At 40.3% G+C, this 9,030-nt stretch overlaps 2 long non-coding RNA genes across 2 annotated transcripts; both read right to left on the bottom strand.

The window, feature by feature from the left end:
• Positions 1-1,156: 1,156 nt before the first annotated feature.
• Positions 1,157-3,570, bottom strand: LOC130993322 (uncharacterized). The gene is made up of 3 exons (XR_009091634.1): positions 2,769-3,570; positions 1,692-1,759; positions 1,157-1,336 (listed from the first exon to the last, which is right to left on the bottom strand). It is a non-coding gene; the product is annotated as an uncharacterized LOC130993322 (long non-coding RNA).
• A 284-nt stretch (positions 3,571-3,854) lies between these two features.
• Positions 3,855-6,086, bottom strand: LOC130993323 (uncharacterized). Its single transcript, XR_009091635.1, has 3 exons — positions 5,467-6,086; positions 4,390-4,457; positions 3,855-4,034 (listed from the first exon to the last, which is right to left on the bottom strand). It is a non-coding gene; the product is annotated as an uncharacterized LOC130993323 (long non-coding RNA).
• Positions 6,087-9,030: the final 2,944 nt, after the last annotated feature.

Genomic DNA, 9,030 nt, shown 5'->3' with positions numbered 1-9,030 from the left:
TCAGCAGCCCGATCAATGCAGCTCCGGTGTTTTTGCGTGCATGTATGTGGAGCGTTTGATATCAGGCTCGCCGAGCCTTGCGTGGGGCAATGGGCACGCCGCCGACTATAAGCGCAAGATAGGCAGTAGCATCTACGAGTTTTGCATCCCCGCATCGAAATAGCTTATGTATTTGTACATTTAAATGATAATTATGCAAATGACGTTTTGATTAGAGGTTGCAGTATCTTTTTGAGTATGTTTCTATGATTTTCCACTTGCATCCTAGATAAAATTATGAAATAAGATGATTTATGCAACTAGCCGCCAGTAAATAATTATCCGCAATCAGTAGCCGCTTGAAAAAATTTCAGCGGCTACTCACGGCGGGTAATTAATTTCTGGCGGCTACTTGGGCTAAACGTCTTATTTGATAGTTTAATGCATACAAAGGCATACTTTGGGTGTTTTATGCTATTAACTAAACTTTTATATAAAACATTGTTCATTTCTCCAAAGTCTCATTCATAATTTCAACTCATAATTGTTAAGACATGTTCATGTTGGTCATTACTAAAGGCGTGTATTTTCTGCTTCAAATATTTCAAATCAGGAAGCGCAATAGCTTCTAAAACATCAAAAAACCGCTAATTATCAAAGTATCCGCCAGTAAATACATATCCGCGGCCAGTAGCCGCTGATGTTTTTTGTTGGGCGGCTACTAGTGCTAAACCATTAATTACTGGCGGATAGTGAGCATTCCATGGTGTTTGCTAGTTCATCGATATTATGCAAATGACACCGCTTCGAAATTTATTCAATCAGTATCCAATACTCCCAACTTCAGAACATCAATTAGTGGAATGAAAAAACATCAATATCCATCGAAATTTAATATAAAAGGAAATTAAACTACTGCTCCCAGCCCGTACCCTTGCATGCTCTACGTGTGTGGCCAGGCGAGCCACATAGACCACAGGTTTTGGGTGCTCGTTTTCCCAGACTACTTGATGCATCCGCTGTAGTAGTCCTTTGTGTGACACCCTAATCTAATTAAAGTGTTAAATATAAATTTAAATAATTTTTGACAGCGGAAATAACATAAAGATTTGGATTATTTTCAAGAAATAACTTTTTAAATAAAATACTTGAAATAACTTGAAAAGAAGGCCAGCCATGCTAGGAAGCTAATATGATAACATTAAACTTGATAAGTTACACCAAAATCTCAAGAGTAGTTTGAGACTTCGAAAACTGTACAAAACAAAAGGTTGGGTGTAACTACAACATTATATTTTCCAAAAATATTTACTTGACGCGCCCATTCGATCCTCTACGCGTCTCCAACCTTAGTTACCTGAAAATGTTAAATATGGGATGAGCATACAGGGTACACTCAGTGTGGGAACATGCAATCATTGTCCACGTTAATAAAATGAGAATCACATATGATCAATACATTCGTAACTGAAAGTCGCACGGTGGCATACCAAGGACCTTTCCGTCCTGGACCGATTGAGCCGGCCCCTGGCGACTGGTTGCAACCATAACTTTAACATGAAATCGCATTGTGGCATACCAAGGACTTTAATGTCCTGGACCCATTGAGCGGGCCCCTAGCGATATAATTTAATGCAACTCACATATGGTAAACACATGATATTAAAATGGACAAGAATTAACCACGGCATGTACTGAAATAAATCCCACACCTGTAACTTGAACTTGAAAGTTAATTTTGATAATTCAAAGTAAAATCCATGTCCTAGTCGCGCCGCACCTAGTCAGATAAATTCAAATAATAACATATAAGGGCCTATTTGAAATGTAAAGATAATGTAAATATAAATATTAAGAATTTATTATCATAAAACCATTTAAAATCATTGGTCTAATAAATTATTAAAGAACTTTTCTTATAAAAAGATTTGGGCTCAATACTTAAGTAAAACTAAGTTCAAATTAATAATCTAGCCCAAATATTGTATTAATGACATCTTTTGAAAAATGATATGCAAATGCAAGTTCATTGGATAATTAAAAAGAGCCCAATCATTTAATAAAATTAAGCCCCAATTAAAGCCCATTCCCCAGCCCATCATCTAATCTCAACTTAAATTCACCCACACGCACACCAACACACAAACTCACGCAGTCTCACTCCCTCTCAGCCCTCCTCCCTCTCATCTTCTTCCTATCTCCCTTCTTCCCTCATCTCTCGCCCTCGCCTCTCATCCCCCTCTGTCCTTCTCTTCGCCGCCTGCCAGTGCCACCGCCCCGTCCTCATCTCCTTCACCTCCTGGCCGACAGCAGCAGCGGGGCTGCCATCGCCGCCCTCTGCGTTGACAGCAGCACCGCCCCGCCACCTGCTCTCTCTGTCCGCCCGGAATAGCACGGCAGCGGCCAAAGCCACCGCGCCGCGGCCTCTGGCTCCTCCCTCGTCGGTCGCCACCCCGGCTTCTCTCCGCCGGCTGCCATGGCGTACAGCGCCGGCGGCGTGGCTCCCCTTCTCCTATTGCTTACGCCGCTAACTATTAACCGCCGCCGCTTCACCGGCGGTCCAGCATCCGCTCACCAACAACTCCCCATCTCCACTCTACTTCTATGTTTCTAATTTCATTTTATTCTTTCTTTTTCTTTTGATTATTACAGAAAAATAAAATGATTATGCATCTGCTATGGATTCTATTATGCTGTGTAGAATAAATAGGATTTTGGGGAGTTTGGTGTTTGCCTAAAATAAAATAACCGATGTACTGAAATGAAACTACAGAAATAATTAAAGTTACCAGCTGAATGAGAGTTGCAGAATGAGATATGTGGTGAGAGGAAACATCAATGGTTGAATTTACGGTTTTGAAAGGTTTTGAAATCTTTTCAGAAAATGGAAAGAAGTAAACATGATAAAAATGAGGCGGTGGAAACTGGTAGATAAACTTTAAATTGAATGAATTTCATGATGCACAAGACTATTAAATTAAAATGATGCGTGCTCCCCAAGAATTAAAGAAATGTGGCTGAGGAATAAACATAAAAATGTGGCTGAAAAGAAAGGCACGTAATTTTTATCTCAAGGAATTAGTAAAGGAAAGAAATTAATGCTCACAATTTACTAAAAAATGTCATGGGATTTTACTATATCATTAGTCCAATATCAAGAAAATAAGAATAAAAATATAATTAAGGTCTAATATGTAAAATAAAATGTAATCGTGGTCCCATCTTAAATCAGAGTATTAGATAATATAAATCTATATTTTTTTTAAAGGCATAATTTATAATTTAAAGTGATATATCTAACTAGGGGCGCAACTAGATTAAACACAAACTCGACTCATAGATATATATTTTAATAACTAAAAAATATAATAATTTTCAAATAAAATTTGCAAATGAAGTAAATGGTTTTGGGCTGTGACAAACCTACCCACTTAAAAGAATTTCGTCCTCGAAATTTAACAAATCATAGCTGCAATAATCTTCAACATAATAACTTGAATACTGAACTGAACTTGTACTTTCTGATAATACTTCAATCATTGCAGCAAAACTCAACATACTTTCAACGTAAATAATTTATACTCATCCCCATGAAAATATTTTGAAATACATTTACCTTTAAGTCGGAGCACGTAGAGGTCGAATGGATTTGTCATACTTTACTTAAAAACATTTTAAGAAAATTTTTATTTTGCAGAGTCTACAGGAAAGTAGACCTGCTCTGATACCACCTTGTGACACCCTAATCTAATTAAAGTGTTAAATATAAATTTAAATAATTTTTGACAGCGGAAATAACATAAAGATTTGGATTATTTTCAAGAAATAACTTTTTAAATAAAATACTTGAAATAACTTGAAAAGAAGGCCAGCCATGCTAGGAAGCTAATATGATAACATTAAACTTGATAAGTTACACCAAAATCTCAAGAGTAGTTTGAGACTTCGAAAACTGTACAAAACAAAAGGTTGGGTGTAACTACAACATTATATTTTCCAAAAATATTTACTTGACGCGCCCATTCGATCCTCTACGCGTCTCCAACCTTAGTTACCTGAAAATGTTAAATATGGGATGAGCATACAGGGTACACTCAGTGTGGGAACATGCAATCATTGTCCACGTTAATAAAATGAGAATCACATATGATCAATACATTCGTAACTGAAAGTCGCACGGTGGCATACCAAGGACCTTTCCGTCCTGGACCGATTGAGCCGGCCCCTGGCGACTGGTTGCAACCATAACTTTAACATGAAATCGCATTGTGGCATACCAAGGACTTTAATGTCCTGGACCCATTGAGCGGGCCCCTAGCGATATAATTTAATGCAACTCACATATGGTAAACACATGATATTAAAATGGACAAGAATTAACCACGGCATGTACTGAAATAAATCCCACACCTGTAACTTGAACTTGAAAGTTAATTTTGATAATTCAAAGTAAAATCCATGTCCTAGTCGCGCCGCACCTAGTCAGATAAATTCAAATAATAACATATAAGGGCCTATTTGAAATGTAAAGATAATGTAAATATAAATATTAAGAATTTATTATCATAAAACCATTTAAAATCATTGGTCTAATAAATTATTAAAGAACTTTTCTTATAAAAAGATTTGGGCTCAATACTTAAGTAAAACTAAGTTCAAATTAATAATCTAGCCCAAATATTGTATTAATGACATCTTTTGAAAAATGATATGCAAATGCAAGTTCATTGGATAATTAAAAAGAGCCCAATCATTTAATAAAATTAAGCCCCAATTAAAGCCCATTCCCCAGCCCATCATCTAATCTCAACTTAAATTCACCCACACGCACACCAACACACAAACTCACGCAGTCTCACTCCCTCTCAGCCCTCCTCCCTCTCATCTTCTTCCTATCTCCCTTCTTCCCTCATCTCTCGCCCTCGCCTCTCATCCCCCTCTGTCCTTCTCTTCGCCGCCTGCCAGTGCCACCGCCCCGTCCTCATCTCCTTCACCTCCTGGCCGACAGCAGCAGCGGGGCTGCCATCGCCGCCCTCTGCGTTGACAGCAGCACCGCCCCGCCACCTGCTCTCTCTGTCCGCCCGGAATAGCACGGCAGCGGCCAAAGCCACCGCGCCGCGGCCTCTGGCTCCTCCCTCGTCGGTCGCCACCCCGGCTTCTCTCCGCCGGCTGCCATGGCGTACAGCGCCGGCGGCGTGGCTCCCCTTCTCCTATTGCTTACGCCGCTAACTATTAACCGCCGCCGCTTCACCGGCGGTCCAGCATCCGCTCACCAACAACTCCCCATCTCCACTCTACTTCTATGTTTCTAATTTCATTTTATTCTTTCTTTTTCTTTTGATTATTACAGAAAAATAAAATGATTATGCATCTGCTATGGATTCTATTATGCTGTGTAGAATAAATAGGATTTTGGGGAGTTTGGTTTTTGCCTAAAATAAAATAACCGATGTACTGAAATGAAACTACAGAAATAATTAAAGTTACCAGCTGAATGAGAGTTGCAGAATGAGATATGTGGTGAGAGGAAACATCAATGGTTGAATTTACGGTTTTGAAAGGTTTTGAAATCTTTTCAGAAAATGGAAAGAAGTAAACATGATAAAAATGAGGCGGTGGAAACTGGTAGATAAACTTTAAATTGAATGAATTTCATGATGCACAAGACTATTAAATTAAAATGATGCGTGCTCCCCAAGAATTAAAGAAATGTGGCTGAGGAATAAACATAAAAATGTGGCTGAAAAGAAAGGCACGTAATTTTTATCTCAAGGAATTAGTAAAGGAAAGAAATTAATGCTCACAATTTACTAAAAAATGTCATGGGATTTTACTATATCATTAGTCCAATATCAAGAAAATAAGAATAAAAATATAATTAAGGTCTAATATGTAAAATAAAATGTAATCGTGGTCCCATCTTAAATCAGAGTATTAGATAATATAAATCTATATTTTTTTTAAAGGCATAATTTATAATTTAAAGTGATATATCTAACTAGGGGCGCAACTAGATTAAACACAAACTCGACTCATAGATATATATTTTAATAACTAAAAAATATAATAATTTTCAAATAAAATTTGCAAATGAAGTAAATGGTTTTGGGCTGTGACACTTTGAGTAGGCCTCTCACCAGCTGAAGGAATTCTAGATTCTCTTGGTCGACCAGCTTGTCGCCGAGAAAGGTTTGGCAAAACAATATCAGTTGCAACTTCAAACGGAATTTCCCAGTGCTCTAAGGGAGGCAAGTGATTTACTGGACCGGAGTATGTTTGAACCAGTGAACTCCGCAGGTAGTAAGCTTCCACGTAATCTTCCACTGGCTCTTTCGCCTCACTGCGAAAAGAAAGATTATATTTAGTAGGCATCTAATAACTGTAATTTTATAATAAAATAGATTTAGCATACGTAATGGCTGCGATCGCATGAGAACACGGCATGCCGTCCAGGTCGAATTCATTGCATTCACAGCTCTTCGCTTGAAGGTTAACCATGAAGCGACGATCACCAGCACGAACCCTGTATTTTCTCTCGGAGGTCCTCTTCGCAGTGTAGCGACGACTCTTTGAGATCTCCGCACTTATCTTCTGTTTTGCCTCTGGAGTAAGAAGGTCATCGCTCTCTTCCGCAGACGCAAGTCTGTCATTGAACCACTGCTCCAGAACCATCCTGATTGCCTCCAACATGGAGCATATAGGAAGGCGTCTGGCCCACAACAAACGGGCATTCAAAGCCTCGGCAGCATTAGATGTAAGAAAACTATAACGGGTCACCGGACTTTGTGATCGTGCCCACTTCTCAGGGCCTACGCGCATCAACTTCCCGTACGCCGCCGGCTTCAATTGAGCCATAGCCGACATTGCACGTGAAAATTCTGAGTCCGTGTAGGCGTATGCAGCCTGGCGGAAAAGCTCAACAACAGCTTGCCCGTAGCCCTTAATTTTGTTCTGCAAGTGGTAGTAGCAAAGACCGTGAGTAGCATTTGGTAACTCGCTCTTCACAGCATTAGCAATGGAGACATGCGCATCAGAGACAACTAGTAAGTTGTCGGGCTGACCAAAAGTTTGTCTCACATTTGAGAGGAACCACTTCCATGACTCATCATTCTCGATCGGCCCGACACCAAATGCCAACGGAAAAACTTGCTCGTTTGCGTCTTTTGTCACGGCGACGAACAAAATGCCATTGTTCTTCCCCTTCAAGTGTGTGCCGTCGACCACAATCACTGGCCGAAGCGAAAAGAAGAAAGGTGTGATGGATGCCGCAAGAGCAAGAAACAGATGTTTGAACCGGTTGTTTTCGTCTACTTCCAAATCCATCACGGTGCCTGGATTCGCTTGACTTAGGGCATACAAATATTTGGGCAGAAGAAGGAACGAATCATCAATTCGACCGTATATCTTCTCTAAGCTGAGATTTCTTGCACGCAGCGCGACATCATATTTGATTCTGACGCCAAATTCACGTAACAACTCTGACATAATAGATTTCGGCTTAATGACCTCTCCGTCATCGCGTATTCTTTTTTCCACATAAGCTGCAACCACATTCGAATGTGCCTTTATTCGTTTCAAAATGCCCAACTCCCCTTCGCAAGAGTGCTCTTTAAACTTATGCACTCCCCACATCCCTCCGCCGTGACAAGATGCACGCACATCGAACTTGCACTTATCAGAGTGCTTGCACTTGTAATAGAGGCGTCCCTGATCTGAGCGTACAACTTTTGCCTCAGCCCCTTGCTTCATATTCCAGAAGCCAACAGCAAGGACCAATTCTTCTTTACTGTTGTAAAAAGAGTTCTTCCCCAAATCAGCAACTCTGGACAGCTCACTCTCGCGAGCAACGAGCGAAGTCGTGGCATCCACTGGAATCAACGGAACTATCCAATTAGATAGATCACCGGTCGAGTCCGTCGGATTTTCATGACGAGTTCTACTTTGTCGGATCCAACCTGCTCGCTCGGTCGCCGTGAACTCTATCAGATCATCGTCTAATAAATCCTCAGAGGCGGCAGAATCTGTGCCCGACTCGTTCGTTGGATCGTATTCTTCGTCTTCTTCATCAGAATCGTCATCAGGTTCTTCGGCTTCGTCTTCAGGTTGTACGGCTTCATCCGTCCGCACCTGGTTGAATCTCCCGCACATTTCATTCAGATTCCATGCGGATTCGTCCAACGGTTGCCCATCCCATGAAAAGTACTGTGTTGGAGGCGCGCTCTCGCGAGCATGATACGACGTCTCATACTGACTAGATTGTGCTTCATCATCTCCGTATCCCGAAGCCTGGCCAAAATCAAAAGTAGGGATGTACGCTTCTTCGACCGGGTCGTTGTTGTGCTCAACGTACACCATGGGATATTCTGCAGTTTCCAACAAGCCTTGCACATCATCGTCGTCACTTATTACGCATTTCGTCTCCCTTCCAAATCGATTGGTCGCCAAATAATACAATTAATAGTTCGGGCTCAACGAATGCGTTGTCAGCACATTGTTGATGCTGTATATCAGGCTCGCAACTGTTTCATTTAAGAGGGGAAGGACCTCCGTAGTCCCGCCAACATAGTGTATACCATCGACGACTCCGTTGTATCTCACATATATGTATCTCACGAATTCCATCTATAAAACCACATAAAGTATAGTATTAAAATACGCTTAAAAAGTTTAAAACATCACAATAAGCTCGAAAAATGAAGTATCCGCCAGAATATCGTTATCCGTCACCAGTAGCCGCTGACCTTGTGGGGTCGGCGGCTATTGTCGGCGGATAATGAAATTCTGGCGGATACTTTAATTTTTTTGTTCAAAACATTCAATTATATTAGAAACAGGTTTAATATTTCCCTAACATGCTTTTAAAGTTCAGATAATAAAGAAATTCATTAAAATAACGTAAAACATGCTCTCAACGTTAAAAACAACATACGATTAAATATGCAAACTATAATTTATACAAACAATACAGAAGAATCACCTTTTCGGGCTGAAATTCAACACAAATTGTCTGCTCTCGCACAAAACCACTCAAATCTTTAGGGTATGCCTGAA

The sequence above is a fragment of the Salvia miltiorrhiza genome, chromosome 7 (genome assembly GCF_028751815.1).
Source record: "Salvia miltiorrhiza cultivar Shanhuang (shh) chromosome 7, IMPLAD_Smil_shh, whole genome shotgun sequence".
In the NCBI taxonomy this organism is placed as follows: Eukaryota; Viridiplantae; Streptophyta; class Magnoliopsida; order Lamiales; family Lamiaceae; genus Salvia; species Salvia miltiorrhiza.
Note: the sequence above shows the minus strand (reverse complement) of the source record. Positions and strands in the feature narration are given on the sequence as shown.